Here is a 24,643-nt window from a genome sequence, read left to right as displayed (position 1 = left end):
ACAAAAAGCTCTGTTTTCATTTCATAATTCCACAGTATTCTGGACATCTGTGTTGGTGAATCTTTTGTAATTTGTTTAATGAACAATGGAGACTGCAAAGAAGAAAGTTGTAGGTGGGATCGGTGTATTAGCGGCTGGCTGCGGCAACACAACAAGGAGTACTTACTTGGATAGCAGACGCGCTAGCCGACGCTAGCCGCCAACCGCATCTGTGATCGGGTGAAGTCCTTCGTCGCGCCGTCGATCGCTGGAACGCAGGTGAGCACGGGTGTTGATGAGCAGATGAGGGCTGGCTGGCGTAGGTGGAGCGCTAATGTTTTTATCATAGCTCTGTGAGGTCCGGTTGCTAAGTTGCTAAGTTAGCTTCAGCGTCTTTAGCAACAGCATTGTTAAGCTTTGCCAGGCTGAGAAGTATTAACCGTGTAGTTACATGTACATGGTTTAATAGTATTGTTGATCTTCGGTCTATCCTTCCAGTCAGGGATTTATTTATTTCGTTTCTATCTGCATTTGAGCCAGATGCTATGACATTAGCTCCGTAGCTAAAGAGCTTCGCCGATGTATTGTCGTGGAGATAAAAGTCACTGCGAATGTCCATTTCGCGTTCTCGACTCTCATTTTCAAGAGGATATAGTATCCGAGGTGGTTTAAAATACAAATCCACAATAGAAAAAGGAGAGAGTGTGGAATCCAATGAGCCAGCTTGTACCTAAGTTACGGTCAGAGCGAAAAAAGATATGTCTTGCACTGCATTCTAGTCCGTCACTCTAACGTTCCTCATCCACGAATCTCACATCCTCGCTCAAATTAATGGGGTAATCGTCGCTTTCTCGGTCCGAATCTCTCTAGCTGCGTTGAAAACAATAGGAAAATATGAGGAGGCGGACAACTGACTACGTCACGCTACTTCCGGTAGGGGCAAGGCTTTTTTTTTATCAGAGACCAAACGTTGCAAACTTTATCGTCGTTGTTGTCTACTAAATCCTTTCAGCAAAAATATGGCAATATCGCGAAATGATCAAGTATGACACATAGAATGGATCTGCTATCCCCGTTTAAATAAAAATATATTGTTGACAGTTTAGCATGGAAAAAAATATTATTTTGTTAACCAGAATCAGAAATACTTTATTAATCCCCGAGGGGAAATTAACATTTTCAGCACAATCCCATTCAAGATCAGACAAACATTACAGGGAGACAGAACAGGATCGCTGACGGGGTCTGCCAACTTCCGGTGCCCCTTGCAAAAAAGGTGAGATGCAGGTAAACAATGAGGGGGGTGAGAAAAAAAAAAATCGGTCTAAGCCTGGCGGTCACTCAAACGAGTAGGGGTGTATCCCTTTATGGAGGATAACTGTGCGTGACTTTGTTTAACGTGGGGAGACTGGTGCACAGACAGTCACCACACGGTCTTTGACAGAATCGGGTCAGGGTCCAGTGGCATGGAGTCCAAGATGACTGGGGACCCTTTTCTGCTGCAGCCTTCTTCTGCCATTGCAGCCGTTGTGGTAGTTCCTAAATCTACCGTCTTCCGCCTGCTCCGCCGTTGAGGTCTTCACCGTATCCCTGGCTAGGGGGCAGTCAGGTACTAGGCCTTTGCCAAGGGCCACCTGGGGTAACAGTAGTAAAGGGGTTAACCTCCTAGTGCCCCAAGACCCCATTTAGACATGTATCTCGTCTAAAAAAAATAGATAATAATAATTATAATTATTTTTTTTTTTTTTTATAACTTTATAAAAATTAATACATGTCTAAAAAAAAATAAAAAAAATAAAAAAATTATAAAACATTTTTTTCCCCCATGTCCTCTTAGGGGCTCTGTAATTATGAGAGAGAAGAAGACAAAAGTTTCTTTTTTCCGGCTCTCTTGTTTACTTTGTTGGGTCTGCTCCTTTCTCGGGCCATGCTCCCCCCCCCCCCCCCCCCCCACCCCAGCAGACGATGGCGTGGAACACCGCAGAGGTCACCGCAGTGTATATAGGTGCTGAAATTATGTTTTTGTTTGGTTGCTTGTCTATGCATGGTGCAATCGTGTGTGCGCAATAAATATTATTGGTTACCTGGGCCAAGGGAAAAAAACACTCATAGCCATAGCACCCATCCCTCTTACACGTGTGTAAGAGGGAAACATCAAACATCAAAGAACACAAAGGACATTAAATACATTAAAGGCCTACTGAAATGACATTTTCTTATTTAAACGGGGATAGCAGGTCCATTCTATGTGTCATACTTGATCATTTCGCGATATTGCCATATTTTTGCTGAAAGGATTTAGTAGAGAACATTGACGATAAAGTTCGCAACTTTTGGTCGCTGATAAAAAAAGCCTGGCCTGTACCGGAAGTAGCGTGACCTCACAGGTTGTGGAGCTCCTCACATCTGCACATTGTTTACAATCATGGCCACCAACAGCGAGAGCGATTCGGACAGAAAAAGCGACGATTTCCCCATTAATTTGAGCGAGGATGAAAGATTTGTGGATGAGGAAAGTGAGAGTGAAGGACTAGAGGGCAGTGGAAGCGATTCAGATAGGGAAGATGCTGTGAGAGGCGGGTGGGACCTGATATTCAGCTGGGAATGACTAAAACAGTAAATAAACACAAGACATATATATACTCTATTAGCCACAACACATCCAGGCTTATATTTAATATACCACAAATTACATAAAAACAAACACCTCCCCCCTCCCGTCCATATAACCCACCAATACTACTCAAACACCCGCACAACACACTCAATCCCACAGCCCAAAGTACCGTTCACCTCCCCAAAGTTCATACAGCACATATATTTCCCCAAAGTTACGTACGTGACATGCACATAGCGGCACGCACGTACGGGCAAGCGATCAAATGTTTGGAAGCCGCAGCTGCGTACTCACGGTACCGCGTCTGCGTATCCAACTCAAAGTCCTCCTGGTAAGAGTCTCTGTTGTCACAGTTCTCCACAGGCCAATGGTAAAGCTTGACTGTCATCTTTCGGGAATGTAAACAATGAAACACTGGCTACGTGTTTGTGTTGCTGCAGCCGGCCGAAATACACCGCTTCCCACCTACAGCTTTCTTCTTTGCTGTCTCCATTGTTCATTGAACAAATTGCAAAAGATTCACCAACACAGATGTCCAGAATACTGTGGAATTTTGCGATGAAAACAGACGACTTAATAGCTGGCCACAATGGTGTCCCAAAATGTCCTCTACAATCCGTGACGTCACGCGCAAACGTCATCATACCGATACCGAAATCAGGGGTGTCAAACTCAAATACAGAGTGGGCCAAAATTTAAAACTGAACAAAGCCGCGGGCCAAAGTTGAACCAATTAACCTTTTAATAGGGACCCAAACAAGTTTTGCATTGAATATTGAACAAGCAAGGCTTATATAACTTTATAGTGACATGCAAAATTGAGTTTCAAATAATAATAATAACAATAATTAAAAAATATCAATGGCATATCAAATACAATTTAAATCAAAATTAAATGCCTCTTTTCTATTTGCAGCCTTCTGAGGTAAATATCAACATTAACTTTTTCCACAGGCTAATACATTAGAAAATAAAATAATGAATAAACCAACCATTCAGGACTTTAAACTGCTCAGTTTGCAACACACTGATCTAATCTGATGTGCCCAAGCCAGATACCTGCCATCTTTTCTTGGATGCTAGTTCATTCATGTCGGGGCTCAGGCTTTGAGCTGAGGCAACCTTCATTATCGAATGAAGGTGTTCATCAGTCATTATATCTCGTAGTCCACCTGGACCACAGTCTTGGGGGCGACCCCTAATTTGCATATTTCCAAGTGGCGTTTTGCTATTCTGAAGACATTGGACGTAACTTGGGCATTGTTATGAGTAAAACCTGGTGCAACATGCATGATTCCTTTCTAATGTTTATATGAAATGTCGGGGGGGGGGGGGCTGTGGTTGTGACATTTTGAAGACATTGTTTCGCTTAAAGGGCAACTACTCTTTGGCTACTTGCGGGGGAGGCCACGTGGAGGTTGCATTCTTCTCTCCCTTTTTTATTTTTATTTTTGGGGGGGGTACACTGTACTTTTAGGTTTCTGTTTCTGTTGAAACAGAAACCTATATTACAGGGGGTAGAGGGGGTAACACTGACTTTCTCTACTTTTACTAATGTCACAATGAAATATATCTGTAGCTTTACATTCTATCTGTGTTGAAATATATGTGCAATACATTTTGGTAGATAATGGCTATGTTGTTAATATGTGCTCTAATAAATAAATGATCATAAATGTGATCATTCCAGTATGTTTCTGATGCTCAAAAAAACCTCAAATAGTTTGCCAAAAGTATCAAAAATTAAGGTACACCTAATTTTTACATAGCCGCCATCTTGGAAATATGCTAATTAGGTGTCCAGACCAATGTTTCCCTCTAAGGTGCGCGCCTGTGCAATTGCGCACTGCTCAAGCGTCCTCTGCGCACGGCAAATCTATGCCACGCACAAAATCAAATAAAAAAATAAGCGCATAACAATTTTCGACACGACACGGACACGACAGAGAAAACAGTTTTCGTCATAATTGTTCAAATATTGTAACGTCTGTCGAGACGCTTTGAGGACATGAATTCCATCCATCACTTTACTGAGCAAAACTCTTTATTGTCGGCCATAAACACATCACCAAAACGTTAGTAACAAAAATGATATCTAGCAAAAGTGGTCATTTTCTGCAGTACAAACCAGACCAAAAGCAACTTTGTTATATCAACAGCAGCCGCTCGCTCTTTCTCACTTGCGCCAACACATGCACATATGGCACTTAGCCAGCGATGCGTTTACAGCCACACAAAAAGTCGGACAACTCCAACACCACACATAAAGTGTCATTCCAGGTCGTTACACTATGATTTACCAATCAAATGTGTGCTTATTCTAGGGCTGCAACTAAAGATTAATTTGATAATCGATTAATCTGTCGATTATTACTTCGATTGATCGATTAATAATCGGACAAAAGAGACAAACTACATTTCTATCCTATCCAGTATTTTATTGGGGGGGAAAACAGCATACTGGCACCATACTTATTTTGATTATTGTTTCTCAGCTGTTTGTAAATGTTGCAGTTTATAAATAAAGGTTTATTTAAAAAAAAAAAATTATTTAAAAAAAATAAATAAAAATTATTTAAAAACATTTTTTAAAAAATCTGTGCATAGCATAGATCCAACGAATCGATGACTAAATTAATCGGCAACTATTTTAATAATCGATTTTAATCAATTTAATCGATTAGTTGTTGCAGCCTTAGCTTATTTTAGTGTCATTTATTAGGAATCTTAATCTATAAATATTAATCATGAAATGCTGTTAGTATATTAAATAAATACTAATAAAAATAAATTTTTTACAAACAGGAAGTTGCAGGAATGTACATATGATCCCCTGCTTACATCTCATTGTGCAACATGTGAATGTTTTAATGGGAACTAAATGCAATGTCTGAAAGGGGTACAAATTATTTCCAAAGCAAAAGTGAACGAACAAACCCTAAAATCTCCCTAAGGGCCCCCACTATAACGTGGACCCCGACTTAAACAAGTTGAAAAACTTATTCGGGTGTTACCATTTAGTGGTCAATTGTACGGAATATGTACTGTACACCCAAATTAATGCTTTTGATAATCTGTACATTTTGCGTTGTACTTATGACTGCATGGGGAAACATTTTCTGGGCACATAAATATGCTGACATAATTTGTATCCCCTCTTATCTTCATGTGTGATTAATAAAACAAGTGCAAATGTGCAAGTTTCCTTGCAGATAATGCTTCAAATGTATCGAATAAACCACATCAGTTGAGGAAAATACCAACTTAAAACCAACTTTATTTATGAATGACTAAATTGCATTAATAGCATCTTGTAATTTGTTTTTAACGTTATTATTCTTCTCATATTTTGATAGGTTAAAAATGAATGTGCTTATAACAAAGGAAACAATCTGAAGTTGTCTTTATTTTTAAATGATCATGCCATGATTTTAACCAATTTAGCCCAGATTTTCCTCCATGCGGCCACTGAGCTAGAATGAGTTTGACATCCTTGTTTCAGGTAATATATTTAAAGGCAGAAAAGGGAAAATATTGGATCGACTAAAGATTGTAGGGCGAAGGCAAAATAACGAGGTAGTCCTGTAGCTCTGGAACTTTGTCCTTTATCACGGCTGACTCGATAGTCGCAAAAAGCATGCCGAGTGCATGATGCAAGTCGGTCATGTTGAACTAAATTTCATGTAATGTTCAATATCAGTGTGTTTAAAATGTGCAGTAAAACCTGAAGGCTTGATAATAAGCGGATGTCAATCATTTTAGCTGCCAACATGGCATTGTAAACAAAACTACAGTAGTCATGTGATATCTGGCGCTCCATAGCACCATTTTAGATAAGTCGTAATATCATTTGTCAGAACTCCAATGTGCCATTTCAATTTATTGCGGCACCTACTCATCTTCTAGTCTCAGCCATCAGACACGACAATTAAGAATGATCAAATAAAAAGGAAACGGAGCGCTTATACATTTTATGATGAGAAAACAGTAGGCTTATTTATTTATTTTTTTATTAATCAATCCAACAAAACAATACAGAACAATACCATAATAATGCAATCCAATTCAAAAACCAAACGCGACCCAGCAACACTCAGAACTGCAATAAACTCCAATAAACAGAGCAATTGAGAGGAGACACAAACATGACACAGAACAAACTAAAAGTAGTTAAACAAAAATGAATATTATCAACAACAGTATCAATATTAGTAACAATCTCAACATAGCACTGATTAAAAATCCCTCATTGACATTATCATTAGACATTTATATAAAAAAATAAAAAATATATACAAAAATGAACAATAGTGTCACAGTGGCTTACACTTGCATCATGAGCTTGACAACACACTGTGTCCAATATTTTCCGCAAAGATAAAATAAGTCATATTTTTGGTTCATTTAATAGTTAAAACAAATTTAAATAAAAGATCCCATATTCCAATATATGACTCATTATTATCTAAACTAAATGCAGTTTTTTCTACTGATATCATCTCCATAGCTTGTGTATACCAGCCAGTATGTATTATGTGTGTATACCAGTCAGTATGTATTGTGTGTATACCAGTCAGTATGTATTATGTGTGTACACCAGTCAGTATGTATTATGTGTGTACACCAGTGAGTATGTATTATGTGTGTATACCAGTCAGTATGTATTATGTGTGTATACCAGTCAGTATGTATTATGTGTGTACCAGTCAGTATGTATTATGTGTGTATACCAGTCAGTATGTATTATGTGTGTACCAGTCAGTATGTATTATGTGTGTATACCAGTCAGTATGTATTATGTGTGTATACCAGTCAGTATGTATTATGTGTGTACCAGTCAGTATGTATTATGTGTGTATACCAGTCAGTATGTATTGTGTGTATACCAGTCAGTATGTATTATGTGTGTACACCAGTCAGTATGTATTATGTGTGTACACCAGTGAGTATGTATTATGTGTGTATACCAGTCAGTATGTATTATGTGTGTATACCAGTCAGTATGTATTATGTGTGTACCAGTCAGTATGTATTATGTGTGTATACCAGTCAGTATGTATTGTGTGTATACCAGTCAGTATGTATTATGTGTGTACACCAGTCAGTATGTATTATGTGTGTACACCAGTGAGTATGTATTATGTGTGTATACCAGTCAGTATGTAATATGTGTGTACACCAGTCAGTATGTATTATGTATGTATACCAGTCAGTATGTATCATGTGTGTATACCAGTCAGTATGTATTATGTGTGTATACCAGTCAGTATGTGTTATGTGTGTATACCAGTCAGTATGTGTTATGTGTGTATACCAGTCAGTATGTATTATGTGTGTATACCAGTCAGTATGTATCATGTGTGTATACCAGTCAGTATGTATTATGTGTGTATTCCAGTCAGTATGTATTATGTGTGTATACCAGTCAGTATGTGTTATGTGTATACCAGTCAGTATGTATTATGTGTGTATACAGTCAGTATGTATTATGTGTGTATACCAGTCAGTATGTATTATGTGTGTATAACAGTCAGTATGTATTATGTATGTATACCAGTCAGTATGTATTATGTGTGTATACCAGTCAGTATGTATTATGTGTGTACACCAGTCAGTATGTATTATGTGTGTATACCAGTCAGTATGTATTATGTGTGTATACCAGTCAGTATGTATTATGTGTGTATACCAGTCAGTATGTATTATGTGTGTATAACAGTCAGTATGTATTATGTATGTATACCAGTCAGTATGTATTATGTGTGTATACCAGTCAGTATGTATTATGTGTGTACACCAGTCAGTATGTGTTATGTGTGTATACCAGTCAGTATGTATTATGTGTGTGTACCAGTCAGTATGTATTATGTGTGTATACCAGTCAGTATGTATTATGTGTGTACACCAGTCAGTATGTATTATGTGTGTGTACCAGTCAGTATGTATTATGTGTGTATACCAGTCCGTATGTATTATGTGTGTATACCAGTCAGTATGTATTATGTGTGTATACCAGTCAGTATGTATTATGTGTGTATAACAGTCAGTATGTATTATGTGTGTATACCAGTCAGTATGTATTATGTGTGTATACCAGTCAGTATGTGTTATGTGTGTATACCAGTCAGTATGTATTATGTGTGTGTACCAGTCAGTATGTATTATGTGTGTATACCAGTCAGTATATATCATGTGTGTATACCAGTCAGTATGTATTATGTATGTATACCAGTCAGTATGTATCATGTGTGTATACCAGTCAGTATGTATTATGTATGTATACCAGTCAGTATGTATTATGTGTGTATACCAGTCAGTATGTGTTATGTGTTTATACCAGTCAGTATGTATTATGTGTGTGTACCAGTCAGTATGTATTATGTGTGTATACCAGTCAGTATGTATCATGTGTGTATACCAGTCAGTATGTATTATGTATGTATACCAGTCAGTATGTATTATGTGTGTATACCAGTCAGTATGTGTTATGTGTGTATACCAGTCAGTATGTATTATGTGTGTATACCAGTCAGTATGTATTATGTGTGTATACCAGTCAGTATGTATTATGTGTGTGTACCAGTCAGTATGTATTATGTGTGTATACCAGTCAGTATGTATTATGTGTGTGTACCAGTCAGTATGTATTATGTGTGTATACCAGTCAGTATGTATTATGTGTGTATACCGGTCAGTATGTGTTGTGTGTATACCGGTCAGTATGTATTATGTGTGTACACCAGTCAGTATGTATTATGTGTGTACACCAGTCAGTATATATTATGTATGTATACCAGTCAGTATGTATCATGTGTGTATACCAGTCAGTATGTATTATGTGTGTATACCAGTCAGTATGTGTTGTGTGTATACCAGTCAGTATGTATTATGTGTGTACACCAGTCAGTATGTATTATGTATGTATACCAGTCAGTATGTATCATGTGTGTATACCAGTCAGTATGTATTATGTATGTATACCAGTCAGTATGTATTATGTGTGTATACCAGTCAGTATGTATCATGTGTGTACACCAGTCAGTATGTATTATGTGTGTATACCAGTCAGTATGTATTATATGTGTATACCAGTCAGTGTGTATTGTGTGTGTATACCAGTCAGTATGTATTATGTGTGTATACCAGTCAGTATGTATTATGTGTGTATACCAGTCAGTATGTATTATGTGTGTACACCAGTCAGTATGTATTATGTGTGTATACCAGTCAGTATGTATTATGTGTGTACACCAGTCAGTATGTATTATGTGTGTACACCAGTCAGTATGTATTATGTGTGTATACCAGTCAGTATGTATCATGTGTGTATACCAGTCTGTATTATGTATGTATACCAGTCAGTATGTATTGTGTGTATACCAGTCAGTATGTGTTATGTGTGTATACCAGTCAGTATGTATTATGTGTGTATACCAGGTCAGTATGTATTATGTGTGTATACCAGTCGGTATGTATTATGTGTGTATACTAGTCTGTATGTATTATGTATGTGTACCAGTCAGTATGTATTATGTGTGTGTACCAGTCAGTATGTATTATGTGTGTGTTACCAGTCAGTATGTAATATGTGTGTATACCAGTCAGTATGTATTATGTGTGTATACCAGTCAGTATGTGTTGTGTGTATACCAGTCAGTATGTATTATGTGTGTATACCAGTTCAGTATGTGTTGTGTGTATACCAGTCAGTATGTATTATGTGTGTACACCAGTCAGTATGTATTATGTGTGTACACCAGTCAGTATGTTATCATGTGTGTATACCAGTCAGTATGTATCATGTGTGTACACCAGTCAGTATGTATTATGTGTGTATACCAGTCAGTATATATTATGTGTATACCAGTCAGTATGTATTATGTGTGTATACCAGTCAGTATGTATTATGTGTGTATACCAGTCAGTATGTATTATGTGTGTATACCAGTCAGTATGTATTATGTGTGTGTACCAGTCAGTATGTATTATGTGTGTGCACCAGTCAGTATGTATTATGTGTGTATACCAGTCAGTATGTATTATGTGTGTATACCAGTCAGTGTGTATTATGTGTATACCAGTCAGTATGTATTATGTGTGTATACCAGTCAGTATGTATTATGTGTGTATACCAGTCAGTATGTATTATGTGTATACCACAGTCAGTATGTATTATGTGTGTATACCAGTCAGTATGTATTATGTGTGTACACAAGTCAGTATGTATTATGTGTGTGTACCAGTCAGTATGTATTATGTGTGTATACCAGTCAGTATGTATTATGTGTGTACACCAGTCAGTATGTATTATGTGTGTACACCAGTCAGTATGTATTATGTGTGTGTACCAGTCAGTATGTATTATGTGTGTACACCAGTCAGTATGTATTATGTGTGTACACCAGTCAGTATGTATTATGTGTGTTTACCAGTCAGTATGTATTATGTGTGTACACCAGTCAGTATGTATTATGTGTGTATACCAGTCAGTATGTATTATGTGTGTACACCAGTCAGTATGTATTATGTGTGTACACCAGTCAGTATGTATTATGTGTGTGTACCAGTCAGTATGTATTATGTGTGTATACCAGTCAGTATGTATTATGTGTGTACACCAGTCAGTATGTATTATGTGTGTATACCAGTCAGTATGTATTATGTGTGTACACCAGTCAGTATGTATTATGTGTGTACACCAGTCAGTATGTATTATGTGTGTGTACCAGTCAGTATGTATTATGTGTGTACACCAGTCAGTATGTATTATGTGTGTATACCAGTCAGTATGTATTATGTGTGTACACCAGTCAGTATGTATTATGTGTGTACACCAGTCAGTATGTATTATGTGTGTATACCAGTCAGTATGTATTATGTGTGTACACCAGTCAGTATGTATTATGTGTGTACACCAGTCAGTATGTATTATGTGTGTACACCAGTCAGTATGTATTATGTGTGTATACCAGTCAGTATGTATTATGTGTGTACACCAGTCAGTATGTATTATGTGTGTACACCAGTCAGTATGTATTATGTGTGTACACCAGTCAGTATGTATTATGTGTGTATACCAGTCAGTATGTATTATGTGTGTACACCAGTCAGTATGTATTATGTGTTACACCAGTCAGTATGTATTATGTGTGTACACCAGTCAGTATGTATTATGTGTGTATACCAGTCAGTATGTATTATGTGTGTATACCCGTCAGTATGTATTATGTGTGTATACCAGTCAGTATGTATTATGTGTGTACACCAGTCAGTATGTATTATGTGTGTACACCAGTCAGTATGTATTATGTGTGTGTATCAGTCAGTATGTATTATGTGTGTACACCAGTCAGTATGTATTATGTGTGTACACCAGTCAGTATGTATTATGTGTGTACACCAGTCAGTATGTATTATGTGTGTATACCAGTCAGTATGTATTATGTGTGTACACCAGTCAGTATGTATTATGTGTGTACACCAGTCAGTATGTATTATGTGTGTGTATCAGTCAGTATGTATTATGTGTGTACACCAGTCAGTATGTATTATGTGTGTACACCAGTCAGTATGTATTATGTGTGTATACCAGTCAGTATGTATTATGTGTGTACACCAGTCAGTATGTATTATGTGTGTACACCAGTTAGTATGTATTATGTGTGTATACCAGTCAGTATGTATTATGTGTGTACACCAGTCAGTATGTATTATGTGTGTACACCAGTCAGTATGTATTATGTGTGTATACCAGTCAGTATGTATTATGTGTGTACACCAGTCAGTATGTATTATGTGTGTACACCAGTCAGTATGTATTATGTGTGTACACCAGTCAGTATGTATTATGTGTGTATACCAGTCAGTATGTATTATGTGTGTACACCAGTCAGTATGTATTATGTGTGTACACCAGTCAGTATGTATTATGTGTGTATACCAGTCAGTATGTATTATGTGTGTATACCAGTCAGTATGTATTATGTGTGTATACCAGTCAGTATGTATTATGTGTGTACACCAGTCAGTATGTATTATGTGTGTACACCAGTCAGTATGTATTATGTGTGTGTATCAGTCAGTATGTATTATGTGTGTACACCAGTCAGTATGTATTATGTGTGTATACCAGTCAGTATGTATTATGTGTGTACACCAGTCAGTATGTATTATGTGTGTATACCAGTCAGTATGTATTATGTGTGTACACCAGTCAGTATGTATTATGTGTGTATACCAGTCAGTATGTATTATGTGTGTACACCAGTCAGTATGTATTATGTGTTACACCAGTCAGTATGTATTATGTGTGTACACCAGTCAGTATGTATTATGTGTGTATACCAGTCAGTATGTATTATGTGTGTATACCAGTCAGTATGTATTATGTGTGTATACCAGTCAGTATGTATTATGTGTGTACACCAGTCAGTATGTATTATGTGTGTACACCAGTCAGTATGTATTATGTGTGTGTATCAGTCAGTATGTATTATGTGTGTACACCAGTCAGTATGTATTATGTGTGTACACCAGTCAGTATGTATTATGTGTGTACACCAGTCAGTATGTATTATGTGTGTATACCAGTCAGTATGTATTATGTGTGTACACCAGTCAGTATGTATTATGTGTGTACACCAGTCAGTATGTATTATGTGTGTGTATCAGTCAGTATGTATTATGTGTGTACACCAGTCAGTATGTATTATGTGTGTACACCAGTCAGTATGTATTATGTGTGTATACCAGTCAGTATGTATTATGTGTGTACACCAGTCAGTATGTATTATGTGTGTACACCAGTTAGTATGTATTATGTGTGTATACCAGTCAGTATGTATTATGTGTGTACACCAGTCAGTATGTATTATGTGTGTACACCAGTCAGTATGTATTATGTGTGTACACCAGTCAGTATGTATTATGTGTGTATACCAGTCAGTATGTATTATGTGTGTACACCAGTCAGTATGTATTATGTGTGTACACCAGTCAGTATGTATTATGTGTGTACACCAGTCAGTATGTATTATGTGTGTATACCAGTCAGTATGTATTATGTGTGTACACCAGTCAGTATGTATTATGTGTGTACACCAGTCAGTATGTATTATGTGTGTACACCAGTCAGTATGTATTATGTGTGTATACCAGTCAGTATGTATTATGTGTGTATACCAGTCAGTATGTATTATGTGTGTATACCAGTCAGTATGTATTATGTGTGTACACCAGTCAGTATGTATTATGTGTGTACACCAGTCAGTATGTATTATGTGTGTGTATCAGTCAGTATGTATTATGTGTGTACACCAGTCAGTATGTATTATGTGTGTATACCAGTCAGTATGTATTATGTGTGTACACCAGTCAGTATGTATTATGTGTGTACACCAGTCAGTATGTATTATGTGTGTATACCAGTCAGTATGTATTATGTGTGTACACCAGTCAGTATGTATTATGTGTGTACACCAGTCAGTATGTATTATGTGTGTATACCAGTCAGTATGTATTATGTGTGTACACCAGTCAGTATGTATTATGTGTGTGTACCCATGGTCTGTAAAACATAATCGATGCAAACTTTCGACCAAAGAACCACCGTTACATTTTATGTAGACCACAGGAAAGTGCTTTAAACGTAGAAAGAACTAATCATAATATGATCACTCTTTGAAAGGTCCAAGAATGTAACATAATCCACCTGACAAGAGTGCAACATTTTAAACAAACTGGTTAGACTCGGTTACATGTAGATTCCTGACCTGTACATACAGAAGACGTGCTGCAGTCCACGTTGTACATTCAACTTGCATCGGATGTTAAGTCCTGAGAACAGATTGCAAAACACACAAAAAATGTGAATGCATTATCGGACAAAAGCATTGGTATGCACTTGATAAGAGACTTTATCTGTCGAGCTTATCGTTTTAGCTCTATCTGATAACATGTTGTCATGTCGTTTGGGCAAATTGCATGACTGGAAGAGACTAGCAAATGTTCTTCTTCCACTCATTCCTAAATTTAAAACATGCCGAAGAACAGAGGATCTCAACAGATCTCGACATGGCAACCACTTTTCCTTCATTAAGTTGTAACTAGGGATGTCCGATAATGGCTTTTTGCCAATATCCGATATTCCGATATTGTCCAACTCTTTAATTACCGATACCAATATCAACCGATATATGCAGTCGTGGAATTAACACATTATTATGCCTAATTTGGACAACCAGGTATGGTGAAGATAAGGTACTTTTTAAAAAAATTAGTAAAATAAGATAAATAAATTAAAAACATTTTCTTGAATACAAAAGAAAGTAAAACAATATAAAAACAGTTACATAGAAACTAGTAATGAATGAAAATGAGTCAAATTAACTGTTAAAGGTTAGTACTATTAGTGGACCAGCAGCACGCACAATCATGTGTGCTTACGGACTGTATCCCTTGCAGACTGTATTGATATATATTGATATATAATGTAGGAAGCACAGACTGTATCCCTTGCAGACTGTATTGATATATATTGATATATAATGTAGGAACCAGAATATTAATAACAGAAAGAAACAACCCTTTTGTGTGAATGAGTGTAAATGGGGGAGGGAGGTTGTTTGGGTTGGTACACTAATTGTAAGTGGATCTTGTGTTTTTTATGTTGATTTAATTAAAAAAAACAAAAAAAAACGATACTGATAATAAAAAAAAACCATACCAATAATTTTCGATATTACATTTTAACGCATATATCGGCCGATATTATCGGACATCTCTAGTTGTAACCCACTTAGAAATGTTCTTTTCATAGCCTCGTCACCTTTTAGGAGATGAATACGCTTTTAAGGAAATGAAGAGGAACATAACTTTGCATAAAAATGAGTCAAATCAATAACACAATGCATTTAAAAAAATATATGAAATATTCTAATGCAAGTTACAATGTAAGCTGTCGGAACCTTGAGGTGTCATTAAAGAGCGTGGAGCTTTACCAGATTGTACAAGAGCAGTTTGGCCTGCATAAATGCCTTAACGTTTTGCATTTTCATGCATAGTTTTGATACCTTCAGTGACAATAAAAATAAAAATAAAAATAAAGAAAACACATTGAATGAGAAAGTGTGTCCAAACCTTTGGCCTGTACTGTATATACATACATACACACGTATATATACACATACACAAACACGTATATGTGCATCTATCTATATGTATATATACTAGGGATGTCTGATAAATGCGTTAAAATGTAATATCGGAAATTATCGGTATCGGTTTTTTTATTATCTGTATCGTTTTTTTTTGGGTTTTTTTATTTTTTTTATTAAATCAACATAAAAAACACAAGATACACTTACAATTAGTGCACCAACCCAAAAAACCTCCCTCCCCCATTTCTTTCTGTTATCAATATTCTGGTTCCTACATTATATATCAATATATATCAATACAGTCTGCAAGGGATACAGTCCGTAAGCACACATGATTGTGCGTGCTGCTGCTCCACTAATAGTACTAACCTTTAACAGTTAATTTTACTCATTTTCATTCATTACTAGTTTCTATGTAACTGTTTTTATATTGATTTACTTTTTTTTTTTTTTAAGAAAATGTTTTTAATTTAGTTATCTTATTTTATTATTATTTTTAAAAAGTACCTTATCTTCACCATACCTGGTTGTCCAAATTAGGCATAATAATGTGTTAATTCCACGACTGCATATATCGGTTGATATCGGTATCGGTTGATATCGGTATCGGTAATGAAAGAGTTGGACAATATCGGAATATCGGATATCGGCAAAAAGCCATTATCGGACATCCCTAATATATACACTACCGTTCAAAAGTTTGGGGTCACATTGAAATGTCCTTATTTTTGAGGGAAAAGCACTGTACTTTTCAATGAAGATAACTTGAAACTAGTCTTAACTTTAAAGAAATACACTCTATACATTGCTAATGTGGTAAATGACTATTCTAGCTGCAAATGTCTGCTTTTTGGTGCAATATCTACATAGGTGTATAGAGGCCCATTTCCAGCAACTATCACTCCAGTGTTCTAATGGTACAATGTGTTTGCTCATTGGCTCAGAAGGCTAATTGATGATTAGAAAACCCTTGTGCAATCATGTTCACACATCTGAAAACAGTTGAGCTCGTTACAGAAGCTACAAAACTGACCTTCCTTTGAGCAGATTGAGTTTGTGGAGCATCACATTTGTGGGGTCAATTAAACGCTCAAAATGGCCAGAAAAAGAGAACTTTCATCTGAAACTCGACAGTCTATTCTTGTTCTTAGAAATGAAGGCTTTTCCACAAAATTGTTTGGGTGACCCCAAACTTTTGAACGGTAGTGTATACCAGGGGTGTAACGGTACACAACAATTTCGGTTCGGTACGTACCTCGGTTTAGAGGTCACGGTTCGGTTCATTTTCGGTACAGTAAGAAAACAACAATATATGCATTTTGGGGTTATTTATTTACCAAATTTGCATAATCTTCCACCAAAAATATTTTTCTTAGTGGAATATTTGATGTGAAGTGATCGTAACCTTGGATAGGTCAATAACTCATAACAACATTGATTTTGAGTCAATATTATGTTTTGAGCAATGACAGTTTGAAAGGAAAAAAAACAGCTTTGTTTTATTAGTCAACATTGCAACTTTTTCTAAATTGCATTTAACCTTTAAGCTTTTTTATTTCACTTTTGTTATGTTTTTGTTTATTTTAATAGTATTTTTAGAATGTGTCGTGGGCCTCACTGTACATATACATTCACTGTAAAAACACACATACTGTATACACCTACTGTACATATACATTCACTGTACAAACACACATATACACCTACTGTACATATACATTCACTGTACAAGCACACATACACATACTGTACATATACAAGTACATATGCACACATACACTCATGCACATAATCATGTTTCATCAAACATATATTAACGTTGTTGCCCTAGGGTAAACTGGGTATAACACATGGCACACTGACAAAGCTTAACCTATTGTTACTATAACAATCTACAAGGTTAATGTAGGTTGCTTCTCTTTCTTCCCCTCCATTTTTCTGCATTCTTTCGTATCTCAAGTTATCATTACGTATATGTATTGTTGCATTTGAACAATTGTATTGTTGATAATAAAGGTAAAGTATTGGTATTGTTTATTATCAATAGCACTATTTCTATTGGTATTCATATTGCTCCATTGTTAGTGTAATAATGCTCATTGTCATTTCTGTATTTTTTTTTTAAATTTTCGCTAACTGCTTATTTGCTATTACTTTTACCATCATATTTGTACATGTCGTATTTGCTGATGTTGCTCTGTTGTTGTTGTTGTGTTTGCTGTTGTTGTTTTTGTCTCTCTGTCTAATCCCCCTCTTGTCCCCACAATTCCCCCCTCTGTCTTCCTTTTTCTCTCTTTCTATCCCCTCCTGCTCCGGCCCGGCTGCACCAAATGATAATATAAATACATTTAATAAAGTCAAAATACAAGTAAGGCAACAAGAGAAGTATCCCACACTTCTCTTTTGTAAAGTAAATCTGAACAGCCGATACGGGCATCTACATCTACATCTACATCTGCTATATGATTTGCCCGAGAAGCTGGGCAGGACATTATAAAAAAATAAAAAATAAAAAAAAAATTGTATTGGTCTTGTAACCTTGCCTGGTTGGTAAAGTAGGAGTTGTTGATTGAAAAAATGGCAGCCTGTGGACATAAGTGGACCCTGACTTAAACAAGTTGAAAAACTTATTGGGGTGTTACCATTTAGTGGTCAATTGTATGTAATATGTACTTCAATGTGCAGTCTACTAATAAAGTTTCAATCAATGATTTAAACATTTGGAGTATCAGTTGTGTGTCTATATTTGGTCATTGCTACAGACCTGAGGCCGTACTTATCAAGCTTCTTAGAGTGCCATTTTACACTTAAGTCCTGAGAATTTGCGAAATTTAGTCCTACTCTCAATATTAAGAATAAAAGCTTTTTATCAACGTTCTTAAGTCTAAGAATCACTCCTACTCTCCACGATATTTAAGAGACCTTCAGAGGTGTCTTAAGTGGTTAGGAGTTGCCAGCAGGGGATGGCACTGAGGCGAGAGAGACGTGCGCGAACGTTCAGGGAACGGAACAATGTTTTGTTTTTTTTTTATGACGAGCAGCTGATCAAACGGTATCGTTTAGACAGAGCGGATATTATTTTTGTCACAGATTTAATACTTTTCGATTCCATGTTGATTTCTGCATGTGTCTGCAGTGGGCTAGTATATATAGAGCCACCCACACCAGTTTCAAATTAGTTGCCTAATTAATGAATTGGAAAGAAAATGTTATGACAGTAGCGTATGTGTGTGGCCGTGAGGTGAGTGACGTCAGTGAGTGTGTGGGCGAGAGAAGAGAGGGAGCGGTAGCGTGAGTGCCGGCGGGGACTAGTTTGTTTTGTATTATTTTGTAGTTTATTGTCAAAATATACACTCCCATTGTCCACTTAAATATTTCCAAGATATTTCTTTATTCTTAGACAACGGATTCCCTTCCGTGATTGGTCATTTCTATGGACACAGAAATGACGTCACCTAAAATTCCGTTTACGGCACATAGTAATGTCGTAATTCAGCTCTGAGTGTGACACTTAAGATTCAGTCCTACACTTCGCTGAAAGTGTGAGTAAGACGCTTGATAACTAACTTTTAAGTGCAGCTTTCAGCGAAGAATTTATTTACTCTTAAGTCAACTCTTAGCAGACTTCTTAGGAGTAATTCTAAGAAGTTTGATAAGTACGGCCCCTGGTTGTGTGCTTTCCTTCAAATGTGATCTGGACAACAAACATATCTTTGGAGAGACAGTGTATATTGTAACCTTTTCTGACCGTGATGAGGTGTTCATTTTGTTGAGAGTTCTCACTGTTAACTATTTTGATGAACACCTTCACACTTATGTGATTAAAAAGACTAATTTCAAGTGATGAATCTGAAATATGCAACTGATGCTTTGCCACTTGATGTATATGAGCTAGACCGATATTATCAGCCGAAAAATGCGTTAAAATGTAATATCGAAAATTATCGGTATCGGTTTTTTTATTAGTATCGGTGTTTTTTTATTTTTTTATTAAATCCACATAAAAAACACAAGATACACTTACAATTAGTGCACCAACCCAAAAAACCTCCCTCCCCCATTTACACTCATTCACACAAAAGGGTTGTTTCTTTCTGTTATTAATATTCTGCTTCCTACATTATATATCAATATATATCAATACAGTCTGCAAGGGATACAGTCTGTGCTTCCTACATTATATATCAATATATATCAATACAGTCTGCAAGGGATACAGTCCGTAAGCACACATGATTGTGCGTGCTGCTGGTCCACTAATAATACTAACCTTTAACAGTTAATTTTACAAATTTTCATTAATTACTAGTTTCTATGTAACTGTTTTTATATTGTTTTACTTTCTTTTTTATTCAAGAAAATGTTTTTAATTTATTTATCTTATTTTATTTGATTCATTTTTTTAAAAAGTACCTTATCTTCACCATACCTGGTTGTCCAAATTAGGCATAATGTGTTAATTCCACGACTGTATATATCGGTTGATATCGGTATCGGTAATTAAAGAGTTGGACAATATCGGCATATCGGATATCGGCAATAAGCCATTATCGGACATCCCTAATATGAGCTGAGAGATTCTGAATTGCACTTACTGACAAGATACAGACTTATTTCCTAAATGTTGTGACTTGTAATGAATAGAAGGAATTTTTGAATTAAATGCCAATTAAATTTAAATTATGTTGTTTTTTTTATATAGCATAGCATGCACACACACACACACAAGTGTTGCCAATATACACAAAATGTGTTTAATTTGAGTAACACAAACATTTGTTACTAAAACCTACACATTTACTGTGTTAACATAAGTAACAAAGTTAATGTGTTAAAATTAACAAATTGAGTTGTCCCCCTCTGGACATGGAGATGTGTAAAAAAACAACACAAATTGTGTTATTTCCAACACATTCGTTTTAAGAGTGCACCTCTGGCTATTGCCCAAGTGTCTTTTAATGGCAGCAATAGACTCTGGAAGGGAACGTGCGCCCTCCTGTGGATTTCTGCCGCAATTGCACACATAAAGAAATTCATTATTTCCAAGTGTGCCTTAATTAGCTTCTCAGACTTCACAGTACTTATATAGCTCTAAATCACGAGTGTCTCAAAGGGCTGCACAAGCCACACCAACATCCTGAACTCACATCCCACATCTGGGCATAGTGTTGCATCATCCCACGCATCACTCCTTCACCCCACATTATATATATATATATATATATATATATATATATATATATATATATATATATATATATATATATATATATATATATATATATATATATATATATATATATGAGGTTTGAGAGGTTTAAGCGCGTTTGCCCTAATAACAGGCCTCACTTATATTATCCCGGCCGACCTTCGGTGGTACTCCAGATTGTTCCAAAACAGCAAATGAGGAAAACATGAAGGATTAGAGAGATGTTGTAATTGTATGTCACATTTTCCCACATATATATATATATATATATATATATATATATATATATATATATATATATATATATATATATATATATATATATATATATATATATATATATATATATATATATATATATATATATATATATATATAATTTAAAAAATGCTAGAAAAATAATCTGTGATTAATCACAGATCCAGAGTGTGATTAATCTGATTAAAACAAATTAATCACTTGACAACCCTTAGATATACGGTGTAAATGTTAATTTTTGTATATGTATATATACATATACAGTATGTACAGTATATATATGTAGCTGAGTGGTTAACACTGGCAACTGTGCACCAAGGGGTACTGGGTACAAATCCCGGTCAGGTTACAAGACTCCAGCCAGAAGAGTCAGTGTTTTTTTACACGTCCATTTGTAGTTAACTGAGACAGGTTCTCATTTAAATATGTCATTGGGGCACCAAAATCTGATCTTCAGCCAACCAAGGGTAGCTGAGTGGTTAAAGCAGCTGGCTTCCGATCAAAGAGGACTGGGTTCAAATCCCAGTCATGGCCGAGCAGTGACTGGGTAAACTCTGGCTGGAGGAGTTACTTTTTTGTATCATAGTTTACTGAGACAGTTTCTCAATTAAATATGTCATTGGGGCCCGAAGTCTTGGCTCCAGCAGACCAATGATAGTTGAGTGGTTAAGGCAGCTAGCTGTCACTCAAAGGGGATTGGTTTCAAATCCACGTCATGTCGTGCAGTGACTAGGAAAGCTCCAACTGGAAGAGTTGCTGTTTTATATCCTAGTTTACTAGGACAGGTTATGTCATTGGGGCACGAAAACTGTGAAATGGCAGATAAAGGATAGCTGAGTGGTTATAGCAGCTAGCTCCCAATCAAAGGGTACTAGGTTCAAATCCAAGTCATGGTCCAGCAGTGACTAGGAAGGCTCCAGCTGGGGAGTTATTGTTTTATATCATAATTTTCTGAGACAGCTTCTCAAATAAATATGTCATTGGGGCCCGAAATCTTGTCTCAAGAATAATTTGTTTCAACTATTAAATGAACCAAAATATGACTTATTTTATCTTTGTGAAAATATTGGACACAGTGTGTTGTCCAGCTTATGAGATGCGATGCAAGTGTAAGCCACTGTGACACTATTGTTCTTTTTTTTATATATATAAATGTCTAATGATAATGTCAATGAGGGATTTTTAATCACTGCTGTTTTGATATTGTTACTAGTATTGATGCTGTTGTCGATAATGTTCATTTTTGTTTCACTACTTTTGGATTGTTCCGTGTCATGTTTGTGTGTCCTCAATTGCTCTGTTTACTGTTGTTCTTAGTGTTGCTGGGGCGGGTTTGCTTTTGGAATTGGATTGCATTGTTGTGTATTGTTTTGTTGATTGATTAATAAATTCATAAAAATATTTAAAAAATAAACATATATAAATCAAATGTTAACAATCAAATGTAGATACTTTTTCTTATGCTTTCTTTTACACCTGTTGGGAGTGCATTCCACATTGATGTGGCATAGAAAGAGAATGAGTTAAGACCTTTGTTAGATCGGAATCTGGGTTTAACGTGGTTAGTGGAGCTCCCCCTGGTGTTGTGGTTATGGCGGTCATTTACGTTAAGGAAGTAGTTTGACATGTACTTCGGTATCAGGGAGGTGTAGCGGATTTTATAGACTAGGCTCAGTGCAAGTTGTTTGACTCTGTCCTCCACCTTGAGCCAGCCCACTTTGGAGAAGTGGGTAGGAGTGAGGTGGGATCTGGGGTGGAGGTCTAGAAGTAATCTGACTAGCTTGTTCTGGGATGTTTGGAGTTTAGATTTGAGGGTTTTGGAGGTGCTAGGGTACCAGGAGGTGCATGCGTAATCAAAAAAGGGTTGAACGAGAGTTCCCGCCAGAATCCTCATGGTGCTTTTGTTGACCAGAGAGGAGATTCTATAGAGAAATCTCGTTCGTTGGTTGACCTTTTTGATTACCTTGGTTGCCATTTTATCACAGGAAAGATTAGCCTCTAGAATGGAACCTAGGTAGGTGACCTCATCTTTCCTGGTGAGAACAACGTCACCCACTTTTATAGTGAAGTCATTGACTTTCTTAAGGTTGATGTGGGACCCAAACAGGATGGATTCCGTTTTACCCAAGTGTATGGATAGCTTGTTGTCAGCGAGCCAGGTGCAAGTTCTACAGAGTTCAGCACTGAGGATTTTCTCCACCTGTGACTTGTCCTTGCCGGATACCAGCAGGGTCGAGTCATCCGCAAACAAAAACAATTCACAGTCGCATGCCGATGACAAGTCGTTTATGTATATTAGGAACAGTAAAGGCCCTAATATACTGCCTTGGGGGACTCCACAGCTCACTGAGAAGGGGGGGGGGGGGGGGACACGGTGCCGTTCACCTCTACCACCTGTTTCCTCCCCTCCAAGTAGGATTGCATCCAGCTCCATGAAGTTTTGTTAAATCCGATTGCTCTGAGCTTATCCAACAGTATCTGTTAGTCTGTCTCTACCCCCCTCGGTGAAGCGACATCCGGTGGTCCATGTATCCCAGAGTAAGCCTGTCTCCAGTTCTCCACTCTCTTCCCCTGACCCTACCCCTCCTAGAATTCTGGATAACGGTGACCCAGTTTGGACCGTCAAGGAGATCCTTGGGGTCCGTCGGCAAGGTAGGGGCCTGGTATTTTTGGTACATTGGGAGGGTTATGGTCCAGAGGATAGATCCTGGGTGTCGGCCTCCTACCTTGCTGACCCCACCCTTCTGGAGGACTTCTATCAGGTCAACCCTGGAGCTCTCCGGCGCTCGTCGAGAGCCTCGCATAAGAGGGGGGGCACTGTTACGTCTGCTTCTCCCTCCTCGGCAGGAGCTCCTCGAAGCTACGCTGCAAGCACCGCAGGACACGCCCCCGCACGCGCCACGCAGACCGCGGCCACGCGCCTCCACAGCCGGCGGCAATCATCAATCAACGCACCTGGTCTTGACGAGAAGCAGCAGCATAAAGGCTCACTCCACTGACTACTCCACGCCGGAACAAAGCCCTGATTCAGTAAGCTTCACGTCTCTGGCTCCTCACCTGTGTCTCTCTCTTTTGCTGGCTTTGTCTCCCTCGTGCCTAGTCCTTATTTGTCCTTGTCATCTCCTGTTCCCACAGTACCTCCGTGTCTCCGCAGTGAGCCGTGCGCCTCACCTGCTGATCTTCCCCCTGGACTCTGACTGCCTTCCTCGACCTCCGCACTCGGACCTGGACTTCTGGACGCCTCTCTCCTGCCCCCACGGACCTCGCTCGGATCACAAACCTCTTTTGCTTCGCCCCTCTGGACTTCTTTGCTGCCACAACCAACACACACTTACAATAACCTCTGGTAACTTATATTTGGTTAACTTCTACACATAGCCCTGCATCCACACACATAGTAGCATACACACCTGACGTAATCAT

The 24,643-nt window shown here is 37.3% G+C and overlaps 1 long non-coding RNA gene across 1 annotated transcript; it reads left to right on the top strand.

The window, feature by feature from the left end:
- Positions 1-142: 142 nt before the first annotated feature.
- On the top strand, positions 143-24,643 carry LOC133653208 (uncharacterized). Its single transcript, XR_009826685.1, has 3 exons — positions 143-258; positions 24,068-24,250; positions 24,356-24,643. It is a non-coding gene; the product is annotated as an uncharacterized LOC133653208 (long non-coding RNA).

This window comes from Entelurus aequoreus, linkage group LG07, assembly GCF_033978785.1.
Source record: "Entelurus aequoreus isolate RoL-2023_Sb linkage group LG07, RoL_Eaeq_v1.1, whole genome shotgun sequence".
Classification (NCBI taxonomy): domain Eukaryota; kingdom Metazoa; phylum Chordata; class Actinopteri; order Syngnathiformes; family Syngnathidae; genus Entelurus; species Entelurus aequoreus.
Note: the sequence above shows the minus strand (reverse complement) of the source record. Positions and strands in the feature narration are given on the sequence as shown.